Source organism: Papio anubis, chromosome 7 (assembly GCF_008728515.1).
Source record: "Papio anubis isolate 15944 chromosome 7, Panubis1.0, whole genome shotgun sequence".
Taxonomy (NCBI): Eukaryota; Metazoa; Chordata; class Mammalia; order Primates; family Cercopithecidae; genus Papio; species Papio anubis.
In genome coordinates this window covers 139468309-139494922 of record NC_044982.1, presented here as the reverse complement: position 1 = coordinate 139494922, position 26614 = coordinate 139468309, and positions in this window count along the sequence as shown.

The window sequence follows — 26614 nt, the reverse complement described above, 5'->3', positions numbered from 1 at the left end:
CCGGTGGAGGATAGCTACTTTTCTTGCTTTTCCTCATTATTCCCTTCATAATTTATCTTCCTGGTTAAATAGCAGTTTCAAGAACTCATAAGCATCAAATCGCCTCCTATATTTGGGTATGAACATATATATGTCATTACTTATAAAAGTATTTTATGTGTAAATCATATATGTATATATAATCCTTATATAATATTTTCTCTAGATCCAAATTCAATAATAATTCAATCTCCTTCTGCCCAAAATCCGTATTTTATTCATCTGAAGTATATATATTTAAATCATACTTTCAGCACCTTGTTTCTGGTACAATTAAATGAACATTTGTAATGTTGAATCCTTTTACCTTTGCATGTCATTGTAACCTCCAATAATTTCCTACAGGACCAAACTATAAATTATATAAAAATAAGCATTAACACATTTTACTCCAGGAATTGTTACAGAACACTCTGCTTTTGTCTAGCCTGTGTTCATATATTTGATTCTGGTTCATACATTTATAGAAAACATTATAGGTGAGAATGTGATGCATTCTTCCTGTATTCATTGAACTTACATAAACACTCGATGCAATGGCTTAATGTTGTATCATGAATTTTCACTGACTGTCAGACTTGGGACATTTAAGCGGCCACATTAGTTGTGCCATAACACAGATTGTGTCACAAATAGAAGAACGGAGTAGCCATAGGGTTTCTGGCTGTAACTTTTGCATGTATGGTTACCATTGTAGCCCATTACGTAGATCTTAATAAAAACATTTGTAAATGAAATAAGAAGATACAGAGGGAAGGAGATGTGTGTATACCATTCTACAGTGGAAAAACCATGTTGAGATATATATTTGGGGCAGTATTCACTAGTTTATTGTGACCAGCATGTTCCTACATGTTTGGAGCTTGATGTAATGTACAAATATGAGTCTACAAGTTTAAAAGCAGAAAACAGAAAACTTTTCAGAGGCCGATTTTTTCTTCCTATTTAGGTATGTATTTGCTTAACTTGCCCCTCAGTTGAGGAGCAATTCCCTTAAACTTTTGAAGGTGCATATATGCAGGTCTTAATTGACCCCAAAGGAGGCCTTTGAACTTCACTGCTTCTAAAATGTATTTAAAATTTAAGTCTTTCTGCACTAAAATAGTATATATATGTGACGTGTAAATCAAAAGGCTTACTAAATCTTTATCCCCGTAACCCAATTAACCTGGATTTATCCCCTACTTGCTCATGCAGGAAGTCCATGACTGTAAATGTGCCCCCCTCTAAGTCCTGCTAGGCGTTCCCAGGTGATATCGCATGTGTACTCAGAAGCAATTTTCTCAGCACGTGCATTTACTTTACTTGAGGCTCCACCAGGAAGGACACCCTCTCCCACTGCCTGCCACTGCCCCTGCAGCTTCAGCAGCCCTGCTGCCTTTTGCAGCATCCATTAGGCACTGCATGTGTGCTCTGTTCTGCCTAATGACCCTGTCTTTCTTCCTGCTGGATCCAGCCTGGTCATTATCTCCTGGTGGCTGCTTTGAAGATATCCAGACTGTCCAGCAGCCTGCAATAGAGTAAGGAGAATTGATTTCTTCTGTGTTTAAAGAGGGGTCCTCAGGAAGTATTTCTTGACTCTCAGTGAGTTACACAGTTTAACACAAAAGTTCTGTTTTTGCTTCTAGCCCTTTCTTCCTCCAGGACCTAGCCACGTTTCACGATACAGGCCATAGGCTGACTTCCTACTCTTCACCAGTGCCTAGGAAACGTATATAAGCAAGATTATCTCCGCTGGCTGTCTCTTCCATTGGAGTGGGTTCTTCCCAGAAAGATAATTAGTGCCACAGCCTAACCCTATTAGACTTCTACTGAGCCACCACATAAGATCGACACACATGCCCAGCTTTATTTGAATTCCAACAGTGGATTCACCTTTAACCACATCTCCTCATCCTCAAGAAAAACTCTGGGCTCTATTTGAATACATTGTGTGATGATACCTTAATACCTGTGTGATGAAAAGTTGCAGACATGTCTAAACCTTAATGATGAAGAATAACAGGCTGAAGCTCAGGCAAACGCCCCCGCCACCATGTGTACATTTATCATTTTTCACTCTTTTGAAGAAATCACTTTGATCATCTGCTTCCTTCCTAGATATATCTCACTCATACAGGGTATAATAATTTATTCTTGGTACCATTTTTCTTCCAAACTCTTAATATAAGTAGCAATACTCTATGCTGAAATATTTAAAAAAAAATTTTCCCAGCACTTACGTGTTTTTCCACTGCTGAAAATATAGTTAATAAGCTACAGAAATGCCCAACATGGTTGTTTCCAAAGTAGAGAGCAGAATGAAAGAAAGCAGGACAGGAAAGGAAACAGATACTCCTATAGCTCATTTCAAAGTGGATTAAGTTATTTAAGGAATGACTATATGTTATATGGCAGTTAAAAAGATTTTAAAACATGTAGATATGCTCAGAGCATATGTCTTTATATGGCAAATGGCACACAGATGACTGAGACTTTATCGTCATTCCTAATGTAGGTAGCACCTAGTAGTGAGAACATATGAAATCCCAGCCTAAGGAGGCAACACAAAGGCACCTGAGTCAAGGTTGCACATAATTGATTAGCCTACCCACTACCACCTTCCTACACACACACACACACTCTCTCACAGACATGCATGCACATAAGCACACACAAACATGTAGGAGTCTAGGACTTAGTTGCAGAATCTGTGCTACCGATACCAGTCTTTACATTTGTCTACATTTCAGCTCCAAGATACCTTGCCTTTTTTATACCCTAGTTGTCTAATAGTGATTAAGTGATGACAACATGCTATCATATGTATTAAAAGATTTTCCAATACATTTTTTAAAAGTGGGAAAATAGTCAAAATTTTGTAAGATTTGGGAAAATACTCAAGCCAAAACATTAAGTGAAAAACCAGATTATAGCACTTTGCAAACAATATAATGAACGTGTGTGTGTGTGTTTATATGTACAAAGTACACAAAATATACTTATCAGTAGGCTGACGTAATTACAGGGAATGTTTCTTGTAGATTTTTCTAGAAGGTCCATATTTTCTTTAATTTGCTAAAGAAAAAATGGGGCCTTGTATAGAAACATAAATCTTAGAACAATGTTTACAGATAGTTAAGACATAAAGGATTAGTGCAAATGTCACAGTCCTGGAGCACTAGAAAAAGCATTAAATAGTTTCTAAGGAAGGAAAGCTCATCCCATAAGAGCCACTAAAGTGAAAGTTAATAAATCAACGTCAAAAGTTATGTTTTCAGAGAGACTGTGGTTTTGATTAAGCTGAAGCAAAGTGGCCACATTGAAGTGGAGCCAGTGCACGATGGAAAATACATGTAAGAACTGCTTAACAGTGGCATTGAGAAAAAGGTGCAGAAATAAAGATGCCAGGTGAAAATAGAGTGTGAGGGAATGAAGGGGAAATGAATAAGAACAGAAAGGAGAGATGTGAGTTTCTGCTCCTTGGCTTTATCCTGAGTTTAGATAATCATGTCTATGAAGTGGAATTAGTTGGCTAGGAGTTGAAGCTGATTGGTAGGCACAGGAATGGTTGTTCTGGAGAGAACGATTTAGTCTCCAGAGTATAAATTTCATAACAAAAACAATGCCCTTTATGTTACCCCTGAGGCCATACCATTGTCCATTTGCATGTTTGGATTTGTAATTGGCTCCTTAAAAGAACTGAACCTGCAGTTTGGTGACCAACCTAAGGGCTCATGGTGACTAAGACAGAACTTCCTACTGAGAAAATAAGCAATTTTGAGAACGAAATACAAATACAATGCAATCATCAGTCCCTTGCCTACCTAAACAGAAGAAATTCAATATATTTCTTCCTTTGGGGCAAAATTAACACAGTAAATGATTACATTAGAGAGTAATGCTGTTAAAAATTGGTGAAGTGTAAGAAGCTCTTATCCAAAATGATGCCATGAGGGGTAAGCTTGTAGATACCACATGCTCCTTTTCATAGTTATTACTTGTTTTCTCTAATTTCCTGGATTTCTACTGTGGTTCTCACTGTTTCTAGTGGTCTCCAAACCCTTCTCATTTGTCGCTTGCATTGTGTCTGGGCTTAGAAAATGTTTGTGTCAGAGAGCGAGGGCTCAAGGAACTTTCTTGTGAATGCAGGGCATGGGCTTTAACACTCAGACTTTTATGAAGATGATTTTGACAACTCAAAGGCCTTGTTTATTTTTTATTGTTTTCTTTTTTTGGTGTCTGGAATGTTGAGATTGACAAATAGGTGAGTTCTTATAAATTAAGTGATATCAAACCATTGTTCTCTTGGCAACTTGCTATAAATCTGCAAATTTTACAACTTATTTTCTAGATCTTGTAGTTACAAACACATTAACAATGCTAATGAAGAATTTAAAGTGTAGAACACATTTCAGAATGTTGTCAGTGTTTTTATGAAAAATATAATGTCGGTGAATTTTAAACTCTATGGAGCCTACCACTACACTTTATTTTTCCATTATTTTTGAGATAAAGAATACCTCTGATTATTCTAAAATCTAAGGAAGTTCAAATACGTACATCTCCATAATCTGGAGCTAAACAACTGTTTGCAATCATAGCATTGAAAAAGCCTCTAGCCCCACACATACACCCTCACACAATAATCATGTTTCATCTGAACTCACTCTATCCTACATCTTCAGTTGGTGGGAGGGTAAGTTTGAGACTCATTTATTCATTCATTAGGTTACATTTTAAGTTTCCCCTGCATTTTCAGCACTGTGTTAATGAATATTTCGTGCATTCCTCATCAAATATTTATTGAGGCCCTGTATGCATGAGTCTCCTCCCAGGTTTTGGGGCTATAATAGTGAACAAGACAGACAAAGCCTCCTCAGTCAGAAAGCTTAAAATTCTCTTGGGGGAAGATAGCAAACAAATGCACTCATCATACAAAAAAAAAAAAAATACCATGTAGCACTCACTTTTAGAATAAGATACTAAGATGAGTAACATTTAACATTTTTCCTTTGCCATCATGGTGCTTACAGCACAAATTGTAAGTAAAGGAAATATTTATGAGTACAGTATATCTGGACCATTAAGAGACCCCCAAAACTTTATTTTTAAATGAATCTTATTCTTTCAAGGAACGTTTAAGTTTAGTACCATTTGTACAACTTAATGCCATTAATACTAAGTGACAGTTAAGAAACACACACACAAACAACCTGCCTCAAAACATAGTTACAAAGCACGTGCCCAAACCACTTCCCTGGCATCTCTCTGGATGATCAAGAATCGCAGTGTCCATTGCAAACACCTCATGCAGCACACTTAAGAGTTTTGTCAGCTCCCTCCAGTCATGGCAGGCGATACATAACCATTCAGATGGTTCGAATGGGTCAGCATTGCTACTGTTTGTTGTATGCAGTGCCAAACTCCTTCTTTAAGTTGACGACCCTCATTTAATTCTTTGCAGTTCAAATCCCTCTTTCTCTCCAGCCTCTTGTTCCCCTCTGAAAGAGTTGAACTTCCTGCCTAGAGTCATTTGGATCCTGGCTGGAGACATGAGACCTTATGCAGTCAGCCAGTCAGTCCCTCCTCCCAGCTCCAGTGTCTTTTACACATCTATCCTCATAGCCCTTCTGATCTCACTAAGTACTTTGGTGCACATATCAACTCCCCAGTATAATTTGCGTTCCCTAAGAGTTCCCACCCTCCAATCTGTGTAGATCCAGGACCTAGCACGGTTTAGGATCCACTGTCATTGAAATACAAGGCTTAGGAGTCAGACCCTTCTGGGCTTGAATATAGACTCTGTCACTTAGCATGTGTGACATTGACAATTTACTTATTCCTTGGAGCCTCAGTGTCCTCATCTGGAAAATGGGGTTAATAACAATATCCATCCTACAGGTTTAATCTAATGATCAAATGAGGTAACATTTCTCTTAATGTCTGGCCAATTTTTGTCAATATTTGGCCATTATTTTTATTACTATTTCCTCCGTACATTCAACAGATACATTTTTCAAGGCCCTAGTATGTGCCAGCCACAACCTATTAGGGAATGAGCCTGAAATGTCTGGAACTCAGGGTGAATCCCAGGGTCATTCTAAAAATGTTTTCTTCAACCAAGTAAAGTTGACCTTCCATATACATAAATTATGTATGATTCGCCCAACCGCAGGTCAAAAATATTTGGAAAATAGCAATAAAAAATAATACAGTAATAAAAAATACAAATAAAAAAATGCAGTGTCACTATTTACATAACATTTACATTGTGTTCAGTATTATAAGTAGTCTACAGTGATTTAAAGTACATGGCAGGATGTATATCAGTTGTATGCAAATACTCTGCCGTATTATACAAGCAACTTGCACATCTGGATTTTGGTATCCACAGGGGTCCTTTAACCAATGGCACAGATACCAAAGATGACTATACATGACAACTTCCATGACCCTAGTTTTCTCACAGTTACTTTCTCTTTTTGTAACTGTAAAAATTAAGTCTTCATTTATACACACAAAAAATGAGTGTTTTTTTAAAAAACTGTCTTCTTGTGTTTATTTTGCAAAGATGAGGAAGTTTTAGGGTTTTTTCATCTACTGCAAAAAAAAAAAAAAAAATCCTTGTCAAAGAAAACAAATAAGGAGTACCCAAGGGTCACAAATTCTAATGTATTTGAATACTTGGCTTCAGAACCTTTTATTACCACATCAGTCCAAATGAGTATAACAAAGGGAGAGAAAAGTGTGCCACACATAAGAAGGAAATTCTATTTTATTTGACACTCATGGAAGCCCTGTACAGAAATTGTCTCTTTGTGAAAGCATTTGCATTAATGAAGCAAAAATATGAAAACCATTTCAGATGGATTGTTAAAAATCTGAAGTGGACATGAACTTTGCATTTTAAATCAAAATGTATACAGTGTCGTGAATTATCCAGTTACTGAAGAGCACATTTTCCCTCTAAATGTCTGGGAAACTTCTAACACATGTTGAGGCCCAATTCAAATACTTAAATAATACCTCCTCCCCGAAGTCTTCCTGTAAGTTAGCTACATCCTCTTTGGGTCACCTTTAATCCTTTGTGCATATTTGAGTATGATTACATCTTATTTGAATTAATATTTACTTATCTCTCACCCTCTTTCAACTGTCATATACTCAACGGTCTAGACCTTGACTTAAAAATCTTTTTTGTTTTTCTTTTTTGAGACAGAGTCTCTCTTGCTCTGTCGCCCAGGCTGGAGTGCAGTGGTGCAGTCTCAGCTCAGTGCAAACCCCGCCTCCCAGGTTCAAGTGATTCTCCTGCCTCAGCCTCCCAAGTAGCTGGGACTATGGTGCACGCCACAATGCCTGGCTAATTTTTTGTATTTTTAGTACAGACGGGGTTTCACCATGTTAGCCAGGATGGTCTTGATCTCCTGATGTCATGATCCACCTGCCTCAGCCTCCCAAAGTGCTGGGATTACAGGTGTGAGCCATCGCGCCCAGCCTAAAAATCTCCATTTTCAATGCTCTACTGGGTTATAACATAATGATAGGTGTTTAAAGAGAGAGAGAGAGTATAAGAATTATTGACTGTATGTGATTGCTCTCCAAAGAGGGGAAAAAAAAAAGAAACTAGATGATCCTAGACAAGGTATTGTTTAAGTGTGTAGATATTTATGTGGGTAAATGATGCATCTGTGAAAGGCTTGGCTAAGACAGAATTTGTGTGTCCTTTCTGCCTGCTGGGACTCCGAGTATCTATGATGAAAAAGTAGATGTTGAAAATAAAAGACTGTACACCCAGTGTTGTATAGACTGTACACATTTCTTTCTTAACACCTCGCTCCCTTTCTCCTTTATGGAATTCAAACCCCAGCCCTCTTACCTTCTCCCAACAGCTCTATGACTTTTAGACAGCACTGCACATATGTTGAGAAGTATTTTAGATCTCCTTAGCAGCTTCAGCTGAACTGCTAAGAAACAGCTGGTCATGCTTTTTTACACCTGAATTTCTAGTCACATATTAGCCCAGGGCCAAGACTTACACCAGCAAACTTAGCTCCCAGGCATGATCGTTAGCCAGAGTGAGCTGTTGCCTTCTGTGAGCTCAACAGTGAGTTGCTTGCCAAAGTCATCACTCCACCTTGATCTCCTGGTTAGTTGAGTTCAGTCAAGATTTCCCTCAGAAGCTGGAGCTCGTTACTGTTTCTCCAAAGTCTCTTCCAAGGTTACCTACCTTCTCTGGCAGAGGATAAGGAATTCATCATCTTTCAGACTGTAGTCTGTTGCTTGGAGGATTGGAGGAAACTGGCTGAGAAAATCATAGTTAGTAGTTGATAACGGGCCAATGAAAATTAGCTAGACTAAGGGGACTATGAAAAGTAGCTGCTAATGGGACAAAGTTTTACTATGTATTGTGTGATGAAATTCAACCTCTTTGTGACCTCTTTAGGAAGGGGTCAGTTAAAACTTCTACTATTTTTAAAACTTGCCACAAACAAAGTTTGATTTGCTTTGAATGTGACACCATGATAGAAGTAGGCTTTCAGGAAAGAGGAAAATGGCCAGTTTTGTATGTTTGGTTTGGTTCTGTTTCTTTATAGTTTTTTCCTACTTTAGAACATACAGGAATATTGTAGAACATTCTCTCTTTCTTTGAGAAACATTTAGCACAGTTCCTAAATATACCCTGCAGAGTTAAATTCCTGTGTTTAGTTTAGACTGAGATCTGTTGACCTAAGGCAAGACTTCGACAGATTCAGTTTTTCACCTGCAAAATGGGATGGTACCTGCCTCTTAGGGCTGCTGAGTTAATCTATATAAACACTTAGAACATTGCCTGGCACAAAGCAAGAGCTCGATGCTGTATAACTATTAGTTACTCTTAACATCTCCCTCTCATTTGAGTTCATTTCCTCCAACTGACATTTCACTGGGCATCCATTTGGTATGGTCCTGATAAGATGTCTGTTCTAATTCCTTGTCTATTCTCCCTTAATTGAGTTGATTCTCAAGGTTAATGCATTTTTATTGATTTATTCTTGGGAACACAGAAGACAGTTCAGAGAATATTCAAACTGGGAGAAACAATTTTGGCCCCAGTGTAGCCTGCTGGGTGACCTAACCCTTGCTGGGCTTTAATCCCCTGTCTGTAAGATGGGGATAATACTTATTGGCACTCTTTCGGTGCTTAGATGGGTATCAACAACAATAACAAAAAGCTGAGTGATTTATAAATATATAGAGTTAATAGGTACTTCATAACTGAAATGACTGTCCTAAAAGAGCAGCTCATTTATTTGAAAAACCATACAATCCGAGGAGGGGTGCTCCGATCCTGACCTAGGCAAGCCACCCTCTGACCGAGGCTGTAAAAGGACTGCCCTGGAAAGCAAAGGAGGCTGGACCAGCAAAGCAATTGGCTGGTGCCATGGCAACACTTTCAGAAGAGACTTGCCTGTGGCTCTGTCTACACAAGCCTCTGAAAAGTAAAACATTCAATCAATGAGTTGCATTGTCCACTGAACACTTCAGCCGATCAATGTGGCTGATCTCGTCACTGAATTAATTGGGTCACTTTTCTGTGATGTAGCTTTAGGGATTTTTGTGTGTTTTTCCCATTATAGAAATAGTAGAGTTAATCTCCAGTCTGTATTTAGCTTCACGTTTGACCTTTGCCACTTCTCTGTGTTGGAAAGGACAAAAAGAGGAACATAACTGAGTAAGAATAATCTCAGAAATAAGTGTATGGTGCAGCCAGAGTTGAATGACTGCTATAATACAGAATAACTTCCTAGGTAACATTGAACGTGTTAACTGAGTGTAAATATCAGATTCTTCATCTGTACAAGAGGGCTATAATAGTAACCTCTTAGGGAGGTTTTGAAGATTCAGAGAGGTGATATGTGTGGTTAGGCTTTGTGAAATATATCATAGTCAGATACTATAGAAGGAGTCGCTCTATCCGTCTGGGTCACTTTCCAGAGGTCACTTTCCTTTACCTCCAGAGGGAGGTAAAGCTGGCATTTCTGGAGTTGAACCTATGGGCCAGAAGGGCTGTGAACTGGTGCACTTTTGGGTAAAGGAAAATTGAGGGGGAACTCAGCCGACGTTGCAGGACTCAAGCACAGGCATTTGTGCTGGCCAGGTAGTTTCCAAGGCAGTAGCACCCTGGCAGAAAGAGCCAAACCACTAAGGGAAGACATATGTTAGTCATCATTTAGACTAGACAAAAACAACTTCCTTGCCTCCTGGTTGTTTCCTTTTATCTCCTTTGGAGGGAATTAGGCTCCTCACTTGTGTGTGCTGGATGAGTGGTGGAGGAGAGCATCATATCCATCTTCAAACCTTTAGTTAAAGCAACGCAAGAGGGTAGGGTGCTCCACACCCATAGCTGACATCTGCTTTGACAAGCAGTGGAACGGATGGTGGCATTAGATGACAAGTCACACTTGGCCAGTGGGCCTGCAGGCCAGAGCCCAGGTATGAGGACGTGTTCCTTGGTCCTAGATAAAATAAGTGGAGTAAGTACAAAGTAGTGAGCTTTAGCCAAGCTAATATTCTTTTCTTTTTAGCAGTGCTCCTTAAAGTGTGGCCTGCAGACCAGCAGCATCAGTATCACTAAGGAACTTGTTAGAAAGATGGAATTCAGGCCCACTAGACCATATGAATCAGCATCTTGGGGAGAGGCCCAGAAATCTGTTTTTAACAAGCCATCCCGGTGATTTGGTTTGCTCACTAAAGTCTGAGAATCACTGACTTAATGGAGTACTCTTTAGTGTGAATTTGAGGCACCAAAATGACTTTTTAAAATGAAATGATGATGAAAATGAATGGAATTTTTGTCCACCTTATAACATCCTTACTTGGAAAAATATAAGATTAGCAACCCTAGGTCATGTTTATTGCCCTGGGAAATCCAAAAGAAAAATTTCCTTCAAAGACCTTCCAAAGCTTAGATTTTATTATTTGAATTGATTTTTGTCTCCCTATTCACATTACACCTGCTATTCAATACAGGAGGTGACTGAGAGGACGTGTCTTAGAAAAGGGGTGGCAGTGACAGTGGAACCAGGGATTACAATATGACACCCCAGCCTGAACTCACTACTTGAGACATGGTTCTAGCAGGTCATAGCACAGTGATCCTCTCCTCCTTTGCCCAGACAGCAAGCTTCTGTTAATGTCATCTAAGACTTTACTCCCTTCCTAAAGGGCAGTCACACAAGATCAGCGCCTCCTGCATGCCCACCCTGTGCACATGCAGTGAATGTTTTTGAATTCTTTAAATGGGTATGTCCATTTGCAAATAATCTCACCCCTGGGAGCGCCAAGGAGGGAGGGTCCCTGAGGGGAGGGCATGTGCCCAGGCTACTCACATCCTCTGGAGGCAGGGGAATGAGAGTATCTGCTTCAGCATGTCCGCACTTGGTTCACTTTATTCTCAATATCAAGACAATGGGGACTTCTTGTAATTTCAGGGCACAGGGGAAAGTATAACTAATATTTAAAGTTTAAAAATTGAGATGAACATGCAGCCTCTGGTTACTTATTGATCTGGTCCTGGGTTATTTTTTAAAAAGCAAATCAGCCAGCTGTGCTGACTCTCCATGTATTCATCTTCCTTACTTCATCATCCTGTCAGCGTGTCATGATCTAGTGGGTACTAAAGGCAGTAAATTAGGAAGTGGTGGTTGTGGCTGAGGGGTTTCACTTGCCTTTAAGAATATATATGTGTGTGTGTGTGTATTCTTTATTTGTGCAAATATTATTTTATTGTGAGTGTGGGTTTTTTTAACCTTTGGATTAGTGGGGTTCAGAGGAATATGTCTTAGCTACTCATCTCTCCAGTGTGGCAGAGGCAAGCTGAGGCAGGTGAGACTCTAATCTGTCCCCAGGCTGGGGTATAGTGACCCAGGTTAAGTGCCCTGGTGCATGCCACCTGTGACCCAGCTCTTGACAGCATGGAATCCTGCCTTTGTATAATAGGAGATCCCCAACAGAAGAAGAACACACAGGGTGATATGAAAAAACCCCTGTGTTGCATACGCAACGGACATATAAACTCATAGAGATGGGCTCTTACACCCTTGTTAGTTCACAGTCAGTGGTGAGAAAATAGCCTAGAACTAACCTAATGTGTTAAAGTTCTAGATGGTAACATTTTCTCAAACTTCCCCTAGGTGAACACATGTGCATGCATGCTCAAGCACCCACTACAACAGCAGGTGAGAACCCCACCAACTAAAATCTGCAGTGCTCACTTGCATCATAGATGCTCATCTCTGACTTTTTGCTAAGTAGAACAAAAGGATCGCCAAATGTCATAAACTGCAGTCATGATCAGAAATAGAAACGTAGGAGTTATAAGCACTGTATGTCCAAACTCTTCCCCCAGGACAGATTTTTTTTTTTTAATTTTAGTTGAATTAGCTAAATACATAAGCCCGGTGAATCAACAGTGATGACTCACTTTAGATCTTCTTGGCAAGGAAGTCTAAACCTGTGCGAAGAGAGCAGCTGTGTCTGGTAGAGCCAGTTTGGGGCTATGGGCAATGTCCGGGGTCCCCAGAGTGCCTGAGTTCACAGCCATACTTTACATCACTTTCACCTACAACTCTTGCAAGCTTCTGAATCCCTTTGTGCCCTAGAGCATAAAGAGTGGTAAAGGTCTTCATCCACACCCACAACCCCACCCTCTCTGCACAGGAGATCCTGATTTGGCTCTCAGCTCTCCATCTTCGCTTGATGTGGCTCTAAGGGCTTCCCTTAATCTTTTTGCCGCAGCTTTCTCACCTGTCAAATAGACACAATTCAATCAACTCCACCTTCTTCACAATGTTGTTATAAAGAGCTACCAAGGTAGTACATATAGAAGACATATAGAAGTACTTTGTAAGCATGAAGTGTCTTATGAAAGCTAAGATATTATTAGCCTTCAAGCACAACATTTTAACCCCACCCCTAATTTTGAGAAACTATGAAAACTGGTGGTTGCTGTCTCCTTAAAGTGTGGGGTAGTAACCTGGAGGGTTCCGTTTATGAGGAGGGAGTCCCTGGTGGCACTACTGAGAGGGGTGGTTGAACAGGAACAAAAACGCACCTAGGACTCATCAGGGTAGATTGCTGGTGGTTGAGGTTGTAAATAACTTCCTCACCAGAACTTTTTGAGGTAGCTTTAAATCAGTGAGTCTTTCGAATCTATGCAGATGCAGGTCAAACCCAGCCAAAAAAAAACAAGAAAAATAAAAGGAAATGAAAATATGGGAGGGATTGCTGACTCAGCTATCTTCATTCACAGAGCGTCTCAAAACATGGGAATAAGAGTAACCAAAGTTCAACTTCCTCAATTGCAAATAAAGCTGAAATTCTGCCTGATTTCCATGAGGTTTCCTCTCATGTTACCTCTCTCCTCAGCATGGAACCGGAGTATGCTAAAGCCAGGAAATTCAGCCTATCCAAAGGAAGCAGCCCAGAAGCCACTGTAGAATCAGCCAAATCTGCAGGAGTTCAGTTTGTCTTTAGCATCCTTGGCCTTTTAATGCATCTTTTCAACTTTGCTTCTCCTTGCTCCTGATATCCTCTTAGGAATTCTGCAGAAGCGGACCCCGAAACCACCATTTGGGTATGAATAAGTTACTAAGAAAATACTCCTAGGGCACACCAGTAAGGGAGAGGGGGTTGCAGGACAGGAAAGGAGAAGTCAATCAAGTGTGTGATTTCAGCCAAAGTCCTAGCTCAAGCATGATCCCCCAGGGGAGCTCTGGAGCATAAATTACACCTTAGCATTTGTTCCACTGAAGGCTTGGGAGCTCAGCTTTCAAAGGCGTGCAGGGGTTAGTATTGATAAGTCCTCCTGGGGGGTTTGTAAGCTCTCAGAAACTTCTGGCATTCTGCAAAAGCAGCTCCAGAAGTCCTTGGAACGTCCTCTGAAGAGAGTTGCGGGCATGACCCTTAGAAGTAAAAAAACACAAGCTGGGGAAAGAGTGCATGGAATCAGTAGAAAGGATCCCAGGGCGTCTAGAGAGAGCTCAACCAGTCCACTACCCACTGTAGTGACAACCCTCTTTCTCCAAAACTGCCCTTCTCTTCCCTCCTCCCTTTCCGACAGCCCTGTCTTCAAGTCAAAATACTGATGTCAAGTCAAGTTTCTATCTGTGTGAAAGGCATAAGTAGCTTTACTTGCAGAGTTTCGTCCAAGCTTCATATCACGGTCCGTGAGCCCCTTCACCTTGCTGGGCCTGCCTTCCAGGGCCCATCTATTGCCCTGCCCAGTCTCAGCCTCATGTGTTAGTTGGGTCTTCTGTTATTTGTAGCTAAAACAACGATACAGATCACCACACAATAGCGAACATTCATTGAGTGCTTATTTCTGTGCTAGTTTATGGACTTTACCTAAATTAACTCATTTATTCCTCCTGATAACCTCCTTTATATAGGTAAAATTATCATCCTTATTTTACAGATGAGGCAACTGATGCAAAATAATGTTTGTTGTCAGTAGTAAAATTTATCTTGATTTGTAAGTCAATAGAATAATTATTTTTAGAAACATACTAGGATGCATCATCAAGCAAATAATTAGCAACTGCTTGGAAAATGAGAGTGGTGTTGATACTGTTTGTGAAGAGCAGGTACGTCGGATCAGTTTCATTTCCTCCCATAATAGAATGGTAGCCATGACAGACATGGGAAAAGGTACGGATGTGATGTATCTTCTTTCATGTACTCAATAAAATATTTTCAAGGGCTTCTTGAGGTAATGGAAGGGAAACAAGAAACAGACGTATGTCCTGTTTCAGAGTATTTTGTAGCCCAGAAGGAAAAATAAGACATCCATATAGATCATTGTGATATACCTGTGCTTCAAATCTTGCCCTCTCTATAATCCATTCTTCACAATGAAGGGAAAATAGTTTTTAATTTTCCCATGAAGCAAACTGAGAATGTCAGAATCCTGCTTTAAAAATCCTTCAGTGTCTCCCCACTGGAATCAAAGTCTAGGCTCCTGACCCTGGCTGACAAAACTCCTCGTGAGCTGGCCCTGCCAGTCTCTCCAATCTCGTGTCCCACCAGTTCTCCTGATCCCCCTCTGGCATTCAGAACTGCTGTCAGTACCCAGGAGAAAAATGATCTATCCTTCCCACCTTCAGACCTTTGCACCTATTGTCTGGAATGTTCTTCGTGCCCTTTTTGACCTGGTTCACTTGTACTTGTCCTTCATATCTCACTCAGCATAGACGTTGCATGTTCTTGGTAGACTTCCTTATCCCCCAAGGCTGTGTTAGGAGGCGTACTTGCGTGCTTCCCTAGCTTCAGGTATTTGCCCATATGTTCACACTTATTCCACTGCCTTGCACATTTCTTTTGGCCTAGGGGAGTAAGATAAAAAGGGTTATTAATGGTGTTGACCTGAGAAGCTCTATCAAACCCTTTCTAGTAGGGACTGTGTCATTTTTTATCACCTCTGTGAAAAACTTACAAATACAGTCATCCAATTTGTACATAATATTAAATTAGATAGGGTTACCAGAATTCTAGATATGGGGAAAAATAGAAAGTGTTCTTGAAAGATTCGAAAATGATTTCATCAACAAAGCTGAAATGTAATATGGCAAATGCCAGGTCATCCTCCAAAGAACACAAATCTTGTAACACAAATATAGGATGGCTAAGCAGAAATGTAGTGGAAAAACACTTAGGACACATAACTAACCATGAGATAAATGTGAGTCAGCAATGAAGTGCCATTACAGGAAGAAAATGCAGGACAAATTCATATTTCCCAGATGCATTAAATGAGGCTTGATACATTTGGCTGGGAAAGGAATTTTACCTCCACCGTGGCTTTAGTAGAGTAAGGCATCTACTTTCAGTCACCAAGTGATAAACTAATGAAATATATTTTGGCGAAATAGTGAAGAAAATGAGATAATTTCACATAGACGGAGAAGGGAATTATTGTTTCTGAGACTCAAACAATGCTGCTACGTCACACTTTTAAACTGTTTTCCAGTTAACAACATGCTGCATTAATGAGCATCTTCTCCTTCAATTTTTACACCACCTTACAGGTTAAACATGATTATCACTATTTTAGAGATTTTTTAATGAAAAAACTGAATTTTTTTTATGTTCAGAAAAAAACAAATGAAGTTAAGATTCTGGTTGACAAATCACTTTTCTCCCAAAGAGTTTTTTGCGGGAAGAAAATCTTGCTCATGGAGAGAAATAAAAATTCTGAGCCAAAACCCAGTACCTAGCTTATGGCCTAATTGTTATATGCTATGATAATTTTTAAGTGGTTGAAGTGAATGAATGCATAAATACAGGAGTGATAAAATATTTACACGAGTTATTACTGAATGTTGAAAAATATCTTAAGAAGAAAATAGGCAATCATCTGCCATGCATGGTTTAGATGGGTGGGCTTCACATTTTTTATTTTCCATCTTTATCAGTAAAATGCCTATTGAAAATATGCACAATAGGACCGGGTGTGATGGTTCACGCCTATAATCCCAGCACTTTGCAAGACTGAGGCAGGCAAATTGCTCGAGCTCAGGAGCTGGGCAACATGGTGAAACCCCCTCTCTACAAAAACAAAAATTAAAAAAAAAATTAGCCAGGCGTGGCGGCGTGTACCCGTAGTCCCAGCTACTTGGGAGGCTGAGGTGAGGGAATCGCTATACCCCAGCCTGGGTGACACAGCCAGACCCTGTCTCAACAATATTAATAATAATAATAAATTATGAAAAAATATGTACAACAAATAGGAATGTTTATATATTTATGAATTACATGCATGATTATGTACTGTTAAACTTTATACAACATTTACAAAAACTTAATTTAAAAGGGTGTGATGAAATATAGATAAATATGACTTCACTATTTTCTTCCTGTATTCCAATACAATCACTTTCATAGTCCTAAAGTAACCATATCTTATTTCGAAGGCCACTACTTAAAACATTTTCTAGCTGAAGATTTCTCAGGGCTTGAAGAGACTAGGGATTATGAAAAGCCAGGAAGGGGGCCTAGGGCAGGTGGGTAAGATTGAGCATTAATAGACTTTTAAAATATATAACTTGTGCCCAATTTATAGGCTTTCTAGGCAGATAGAGTTGGAAGACTTCTTTGGTCGGGAATGACTGATAAGACTTGGGGTCCTAGGAAGGCATATGCATTGCTCACCTGGGAGTTGTGAGATGTGCACCACAACTGTGTGGGCTCCACATGAAATCAGGGTTCTGTCTAAGGAAATTTCCCCAAATATCCAAGGACAGAAGAGCAGACACAGAGTTCCCTGGATGTGCTTACAGACACTATGGTTCGTGGTTTGTTCTTTTATGAGAATATGAGTTCCTTGAGTGTGTGGCTGCCCTTCCATGGGCATGTCACTGCTACTTCCACTCAGAAGTGCTCTTCTTAATCAAAGTGGCCAGTAACCTACATTCTTATCTGAGTGTGGACTTTCTGAATCCCTGTTGTCATCAGCTTCCCAAAGACTTGGAGAAACTGAGGACGTTCCATGAAACCCTACATTTGTCATCCTAAAAAAACAAAAAAGAGTTTTTAATGTCTTTATTTGACAAGAAAACAAGAAAGATGGATTAAAGAAGGACTCTGAAAAACAGTGGGTTTGTTATTGTTGCTGCTGCTGTTCTTATTTTTATGTTTTTCTGTTGCCCTTCTACACAACACCTTTGTTTCTGAGCTTTTCCTTGTCCATTCTGTACTCTTTTAATTTTGAAAGTGAATAACAAGTCCCCTTGTTTGATGAGTGTTAAGCAAGTAAAATGAAGTCAGCCTTGAATTATCTACCAAAAAAAAAAAAAAAAAAAAATCAATGCTTTGGCTAATGGGGATGTTCCAAAATGCATGCAATTTTGTGTGTAGGGAATGTTCTGAATTTAATTTAATTTCCTAATAGTTACAATCATTTGACCGAGAACAGGAGGCACAAAGGAACACTAACAATAGGGATGTCATATGAAACAAGAAAGGGAGAGAGTATCGTACCAAAGAAGTTTAATTTACAAAAGCAAGTTGGTGAGCAAGAGAGAATGTCACCCATCACCAGAGCCAAGCCTTCCTTGTTTGGTACAAGAATGGTAATTAGTGGGACAGCCTTCTCAGGTGGCGGCCCTGACTGTCTGTAAAGAAACTAAACATACAACTCACATATAACCCTGTTTATTTACTACCCATCTTCTCCCAACCTGGAGATATGGTTGAAGTAGGAGGAGTGGGAGGAAGGATAAGAAAACAAAAGCCAATTGATCTTTGCCTTTCACATGATTATTCCCAGATCTATTCCCAGTTCTCCATCTCAAATGCTGCTTTGAAATCAGTCTAGATCTTAAAGGAACACCAGAGAGAGTATTTAAATGTGCCAAATAAATGAGAATTATGGTGATGCGGCAGTAAGTAAACAAATCAATTAATTGATTTTTTAGTTTGGCCAAGGTTAAAATTCTAACCCTGCCTCTATCCATCAAGTTTTCTAAATCAATTCAGTTCTCATCTCTGAGCCATCACTGTTTCTCATCTGTAAAATGGGATAATAATCACAGAGATATGGTGACAGTTTATGCTATAATACATGAAAAGCATTTAGCTAAGTGCTAAATTTATAGTAAGTACTCAATAAATGCTCTCACTTGCATTTGATTATTTTTAATTAAACTTTTCATTTCGGGACAATTGTAGATTCACATACTCTTGTAAGAAATAGTATAGAGAGATCCCCTGTACACTTTACCCAGTTTCCTTTAATAATATCTTACAAAAGTATAATGCAGTATCTAAATCAGTGTCAACATTGGTGCTGTCAAGATAAGAGTATAGCTCCATGACTGCAGGGACTCCTTCTGTTACCCTTCTATAGACATATCGAACCCTCCCTCCCTGACCACTGACCCCTGACTCTGAGTGAACACTCGTGTGTTGCTTTTGTCATTTCAAGAATGTTGTATAAATAAAATCCTACAGTAAGTAACTTCTTGAAACCAGCATTTTTCACCCACAAATATTGCCTGAAGATTCCTCTTTATCATTACATGTATCAGTTATTTGTTTCTGTTTCACTGCTAGGTGCTATTACATGCTATTAGTCTACCCCTCTGCTAATACCACACACTAGATCACATGCCATGGATATGATATACCATGGATTGTTTAACCATTCACCCACTGAAAGACATCTGGTTGTTTCCAATTTGGGGCTATCATAAATAAAACTATTATAATACTATTATTATAAGATAATACTATTATGGGCATTCAAACATGGATTTTATGTGAACATATTTTTTCATTACTCTGAGATTAAGGCACTTGCAGGGTTATATGTGAGTTGTATGTTTAGTTTTCTTTATAGAAACTGCCAAGTTGTTTTACAAAAGAATAGCTATACCATTTTCCGTTCCCACCAGCAAGGTATGTGATCCAGTTTCTCTGCATCCTCACTAGCATTTGGTGCTGTCACTACTTTTTATTTTAGTTATTCTGATGGGTGTGAAATGATAGCTCAGCGTAATTTTTATTTGTATTTCCCTAATGGTTAATGATGTTAAACATCTTTTCATGGGCTTTTTTTCTAGCTACATATCCTCTTCAGTAAATTTTCCCGTTTTCTAATGGGGTTGTTTGCTTCTGACAGTTTTTAATTGTTTTGACATTTTTTTAATATGTTCTAAATGCTAGTCCTTTGTCAGCTATATGTATTGCAAATATTTTCTCCCAGTCTATAACTTGTCTTTTCATCCTCTGTACAAGTTCTTTCGCAGAGCAAAGCCTTATAATTTTGAAGAGGTCTTTTCTTTCATGGCTTGTACTGTTAGTGTCAAGTCCATGAATTCTTTGCAGAATTAATTCAAGATTTGGAAAACTTTCTCTTATTTTTTTAATAAGGGTTATAGTTTCACATTTAAGTCTGAAATTCATTGTCAGATCATTTTTATAGAAGTTGTGAGTTTTAGATCAAGATTCTATTTATTTACTTAGCCTGTGGATGCCTGCTTGCTCCAGCACATTTGATGAAAAGCCTATCCTTCCTCCACTGAGGAAGACCTTTACCAAGAATCCACTGAGCATATTCATGTGGGTCTATTTTTGAGTTCTCCATTCATTGTCATTGATCTGTATGTCTGTCCCTCCTCTAATACCACACACTCTTGATTACTGCAGCTATATAATGTCATAAAATTGAATAAATCGATTCCTCCCAATATATAGTAGATCCTAATGTTGGAGATAGTAACTCTTTCCACCTTATTATGCTTTTTCAATATTATTTTGGCTAGGCTAAGGCTTGTGTATTTTCATGCATATTTTAGAATAAGTTTATCTATGATTATAGAAAAATATTGCCAGAGCTTGTGTATTTTCATGCATATTTTAGAATAAGCTTATCTATGACTGTAGAAAAATATTGCTACGAGCTAAATGGGAATTGCATGAAACCAATAGGTCAATTTAGAGAGAATTGATATTATTACTATGCTGAGTCTTCCAGTTCATGAACATGGTATGTCTCTTGATTTAAGGTTTTTTCCTCCTTTTAGTGATATATAATAATTTACACATTTATCAGTACATGTGAGTGTTTGCTACATGCATAAAATGAGTAATGATCAACTCAAGCATTTGTAGTATCCAGCATCCTGAATGTTTATCATTTTTACTTGTCAGTATAATCTCAAGTCCTCTCCTCAAGTTACTTTGAAATATACATAATACTGTTGCTAAGTATAGTCACTCTAGTCTGCTGTCAAACATTACAACTCGCTTCTTTTATCTAACTGTGTGTTTGTACCCATAACCCACCCTTTCCAGTCTCTGGTATCTGTTATTCTGTTCTTTATGTTCATGAGATCAAGTTTTTGGCTCCCATTTATAAATGAGAACATGTAGTATTTGTCTTTCTGTGCCTGGCTTATTTTACTTAATATAGTGACCACCAGTTCCATTCACGTTTCTGCAAATGACATGATTTCATTCTTTTTTATGGATGAATAGTATTCCTTTGTGTATGTATACCACATTTTCTTTATCCATTTATTCATTAATGGACACTTAGGTTAATTCCATATCTTTGCTATTAGAAACAGTGCTGTGATAAGCATGTAAGTGCACCTATCATTTTGATATGCTGATTTCTTTTCCTTTGGATAGATATTCAGCAGTGGGATTGTGGGACCATATGGCAATTCTATTTTCAGGTTTCTGAGAAAACTCCATACTGTTTTCCCTAGTGGTTGCACTGACTTACATTCCCACCAACGGTGGTATATGAGAGTTCCTTTTTCTCTGTATCCTTGCCAGCATCTGTTATCTTTTTGTCTTTTTAGCAATAGTCGTTCTAACTGTGGTGAAATGATATCTCATTGTTGTGATTTGTTTCCTTTAATGTTTTCTTTCTAATTTTTGGCATACATATTCTGTACATATTTTGTTGAATGTACCTAAGTATTTTATTTTCTTAGGAGTGATTACAATACTGTGTTTTTATTTTTATTATCTACATTGTTCATTGTCATATAGAAATGAGATTGATTTTTGTATCCTGTGACCTTGCCGAACTCAGTTAGTTCTAGGACTGTTTATAGATTTTTTGAGATTTTCTATGAAGACAGTTACATCATCTGTAAATAGGGACAGTGTTATTTCTTCCTTTCCAGTTGGTATACCTTTTACTTCTTCTTCTTGCCTTATTGGAGTGACTAAGACTCCCAATACTGTGTTGAATAAGAGTAGTAAAAGCAGATATCCTTGCTTTGTTCTGACCCCTAGAAGAATAGCGGTCAGTCTTTCATTATTATGTATGATATTAGCTGTTGGGTTTTTGTGGATGCTTATTATCGAGCTGAGGGAATGTTCCTCTATTCCTACTTTGCTGAGATTTTAAAAATCATACATTGGTATTAGACTTATTAAATGTTTCTTCTCTATCAATTGATATGATCATATGATTGTTTTTCTTTTTTAGTCTGTTGGTTTAGAGTATTACATTGATTTATTTCTGAATGTTTAACCAATCTTGCATACCTAGAATAAATGCCACTTGCTCATGGTACATAATTCTTTTTATACATTGCTGGATTTGATTTGTTAAAATTTTTCGTAGATTTTATATCAAAGTCCATGAGAGATACTTGTCTGTAGTTTGCTTTGTTTGTGGTGTCTTTGTCTGGTTTTGGTAGCGGGGCATTAATACTCTCATAAACAAGTGGTGATGTGTTCCTTCTTCATGTATACATAAAAGAGATTGTATAAAATTAGTGGTAATTCTTCTGTAAATCTTTGATATAATTCTTCAGTGATAACTTTGGGGCCGGAAAATTTCTTTAGGGAGCTTTTAAATTATTCCATTTCTGTAATGTTTTTAAGACTATTTAGGTTGTCTATGTTATTTTGGTTTGAGTTTTAGCAGTTTGTGGTTTTTGAAATCCATTTATTCTAAATTGTAGAATTTATGAGTATAAAGTTATCTGCTGCACTCTGTGGTAAGCTGAATAATGGCCCCCAAAGATATCCCTGGAAGTCTGTATATGTTACCTTATATACACACACACATAAAAACAAAAAACAAAAAAACAAAAAAAAGAAAAAGAAAAGAAAAAGAAAAAAAGGCTCTGCCTGTGCAATTAAGTTAAATATCTTGAAATAGGGAGATTTTCCTGGACTGTAGAGGTAGACCAGAAATGCAAACACAAATGTCATTATAATAGGAAGTGGAGGGGGGGGGGATTTGGCCAAATAAGGGGAAAAAAGGCAATGTGAAACTGAAGCAAGACACTAAACTGCTGAAGCTCTAGAAGCTGGAATATCAAGGACATGAGTCTTTGCCTAGAACCTATTCTGTAGAACCAGAGAGAGGCCCAGTGAAACTCATTTCAGACTTCAGATCGCCAGAACTATAAGAGAATAAATGTGTGTTGTTTGAAACCACCAAGTTTGTGGTAATTTGTTACAGCACCCATAGGAAACCAATATATTCTTCTTTATTGTAATGTTTCTTGGCATGGATTTCTTTTAATGGTAAGCATTTCTAATGTAAGCATTTAGTGCTATATAATTTCCTCTCACCACTGGCTTTAGCTGCATCCCACATAATTTGATATGTTGTATTTTCATTTTTATTGAGCCCTATGTTTTTTAAAATTTCCTTTGAGACTTTCTCTTTGACCATGGATTGTTTAGAAGTATGTTGTTTAATTTTCAAGTATTTGGAGATTTCCCTGTTGTATTTCTGTTTTGTTTTGTTTGTGTTTTTCATTCCTAGTTTGATTCTATTTTGGTCAGAGAACACACTCTGTATGATTTAATTTATTTTAAAATTGTTGAGGTTTATTTTATGGCACAGGTTATGGTTTATGTTGAAGAGTGTTTCATGGGTACTTTTATTAATAAAGTCTATTCTGCTGTTTTGGGATAGGGTGTTCTCTCTGTGTTGATTAGGTCCTAGTTGGTTGATTGTATTGTTCAGATCTTGTATAGCCTTGTTGATTTTCTGTCTATTAGTCCTGTCAGTTGCTGAGAAAGGAGTGTTGAAGTCTCTAGCTATAATTGTGCATTTGTTTATTTCTCCTTTTAGCTTTCAGTGGTTGGCTCATGTGGTGTTTTATATGTACACAGTTATAATCATTATGTCTTCCTGAAGAATTAATCTCTCCTTGTCTCTAGTAACTTTTGTTGTGAATTCTACTTTACCTAATATTAATATAGCTATGCCTGATTTTTTATTTTTTGGTTACTATTTTCATAGAGTACCTTGTTTATATTTTTATTTTCAACCTTCCTATATTATTGAATTTGAAGTGAGTTTCTTATAAGCAGAACATAGTTAAGTCATTTTTTTCCTTTATCCACTGCCAGTCTTTATCTTCTGATTGGCATAGTTAGGCCATTTCTATTTAAGGTAATTGTTGATATGTTAATGCGTATCATTTTATTATTTCATTGTATTATTTGTTTTTGCTTCCTTTGTTTCTTAGTCTTCTATTTTTTTATCTTATTTTGCTGTTATTTGTTACCTGAATCTTTTCAGAATTCTATCTTGATTTATTTATGGTGTGTGAGTATATCACTGTGGATAGTTCTCTTAAAGGTGACCTTAAGTATTATATTACACATACATAACTTATCATAGTCTACTGGTATCAATGTTTTACCACTTTAAGTGATAGGTAGAAATCTTATTTTCACTTAGATTCCTTTACCCTCTCCACTTTTAAAACATAATTACCTTAAGTATGTTCTCTACATATATGGAGCACCACATCAGATGATGTTATAAGTTTTGCTTCAGCCAGCCTGTAAGTTTTAAGAAGTGCATGAGAGGTAGATGTTTGATTATGTTTACTCTTATGCTATATTTACTCCCATTCCAGTATTCTATCATTTTTGAGTTTCCAAACTTCCTTCTGTTATTATTTCCTTTCTTTAGTCATTATTTCCTATTTAGTCATTGCCATTTTTAAGGGTAGATTTTCTAGCAGCAAATTATCTCAGTTTTCCTTTGTCTGAGAATGTCTTTATTTCTCTTCATTGATAAAGGATTGTTTCACTGGATATAGAAATCACAGCTGACAATTCTTTTAATATTTTTAAATAATGTGCAATTTCTCCTGGCTTCCATGATTTCAGATAAGAAATCCTCTGTCATTCAAATTAGTATTCCCTATGAGTTATGTATCATTTATCTGTGGTTGCTTTCACAGTTTTTGTTTCTTTGTCTTCAGTTTTCAGAAGTCGAATTGTAATGTGTCTTGTCATGGATTCCATTAGGTTTATTCTCTCTGGGGTACACTCACCTTCTTGAATCTGTAAGTTCATGTTATCTGTAAACTTTGGGAAATGTTCTACTTCATTTAATTGAGCAGTTTTTCAGTACAATGCTTTCTTTCTCTTTCTTCTGACATCTGAAGATACAAACAATAGCTCTTTTGTTATTGTACCACAGATTCTAAAGGTCCCCATTATTTTTTTCAGTGTATTTTCTCTCTCTTGTTCGAATTAGGTAAACTCTATTGAGTTCTCCTCAAGTTCATTTGTTCTATCCTCTGTCATCTCCACTCTACTACTGAGCCAATCCAGGAAGTTTTTCTTTTGCTTATTACATTTTTCAGTTCTATAATTTCCATTCAGTCTTTTTAAAAGAACTTCTATTCCTTTGCTGAGATTTTTTCCTTTTTTTATCTATATCAAGAGAATTTTTAATTACTTGTTGAAGCATTTTCACGGCTGCTTTAACATCAATGTCAAATAATCCCGACTTATGATTTATCTTGACTGTGGTATCTTTTGAGTGTCAGTTTTTATGAAGGCCAGGCCAGTGTGCATGTTTAACTTTCTGTTGGGCACCACCAATAAAACACCAATAAAAATGGGTCACTCACTCATAGTGCCTCATTGCAAATAAGTAGGGTGAACTTTCAGCTCTCCCCTTGGTGCTGCTGACTCTTCCTTGCAAAAGCAGGGCACCAACTTGCTTTCATTGTCTTGATTGTCTTGAGTTGAAGTAGAAGATCACCTTCCCTATGGTCTTCACTGCCACGTGGGAGAAGGAGGAGGAGGGCTGACTCACACAACTTTGTTACTGCACAATGGTGGTAGAAGTTCAGCTCCCTTCTGGGCCCCGATGATACCATGACAGTGGAAAAGAAGAAGCTGAGTGTCACCAGCATGTCTTCAAAGCACCTCATTCCACCTCATTGATATTAAGTGGGAGTGGAGACTTAGCTTCCCACTGTAGTCTGTTGATGCAGCGGAGGTAGGGAGACAGGGGAACAGAAATATCAACTAGCCTTATTCAGTCTCATTGTTGCAGAGTCGTTAAGGAGATTCAACCTACCACTAGACCTTGCTGACACTACCCTGGCGGGGGAAATTGTAGCACTGCCTCTGTCTGTCAGGCAGGGAACAGAAGACCAATTTCGTGTCCATGGACAGCACCATAGTGAGGAATCAGAGCACTGTCTGCTTCTTCGGAGGTGGGGGCAGGGTGGATTCCCGCTTGCCCCACTGAAACCTCCTAGGGGATGACGGTGCAGGTTTTTCCTGCATGTTTGACTGGAATATGGAAGGGATTGCCAAAAAACGTTTTCTGCTTTTATGCCAGCACTTTCCTGGTGCTTTGGCTAGAAGAACAGACCTTTTTTGGAGCTTTTCAGTCAGTAACAGATACTATATCCAAGATGGAGTCTTTTTCAGCTCCCTGTGAAGAATATGCGGGAAATAATCAGGAAACCAGAGAATTCCCCACCTTGTCACTCCTCAAGTCCTGACCTCCCTGTAAAGTCTGCCTTCTCCTTCCACATTTCAGGAACACATGGGAAAGACACTATGATGATCAGAAGGCAGAAGACAGGAACTAGGGGACTGTTTAGGCCAGTGACTTTTCTCAGAATCAGGGGTTTCTGAGAAAAAGGCAAGATAGGACAAGATAGACCATTTGCGATTGGCTGTAGGGGTGATCTCCAGTTGCCTAGTACCTGACCTTGGGGTGATCAACACAGAAGAATGTTATCTCTTAGAGTGTACTGACAGATAAGGGAGACATGACCCTGGATTGGTTAGTTTCATATTAAAACAG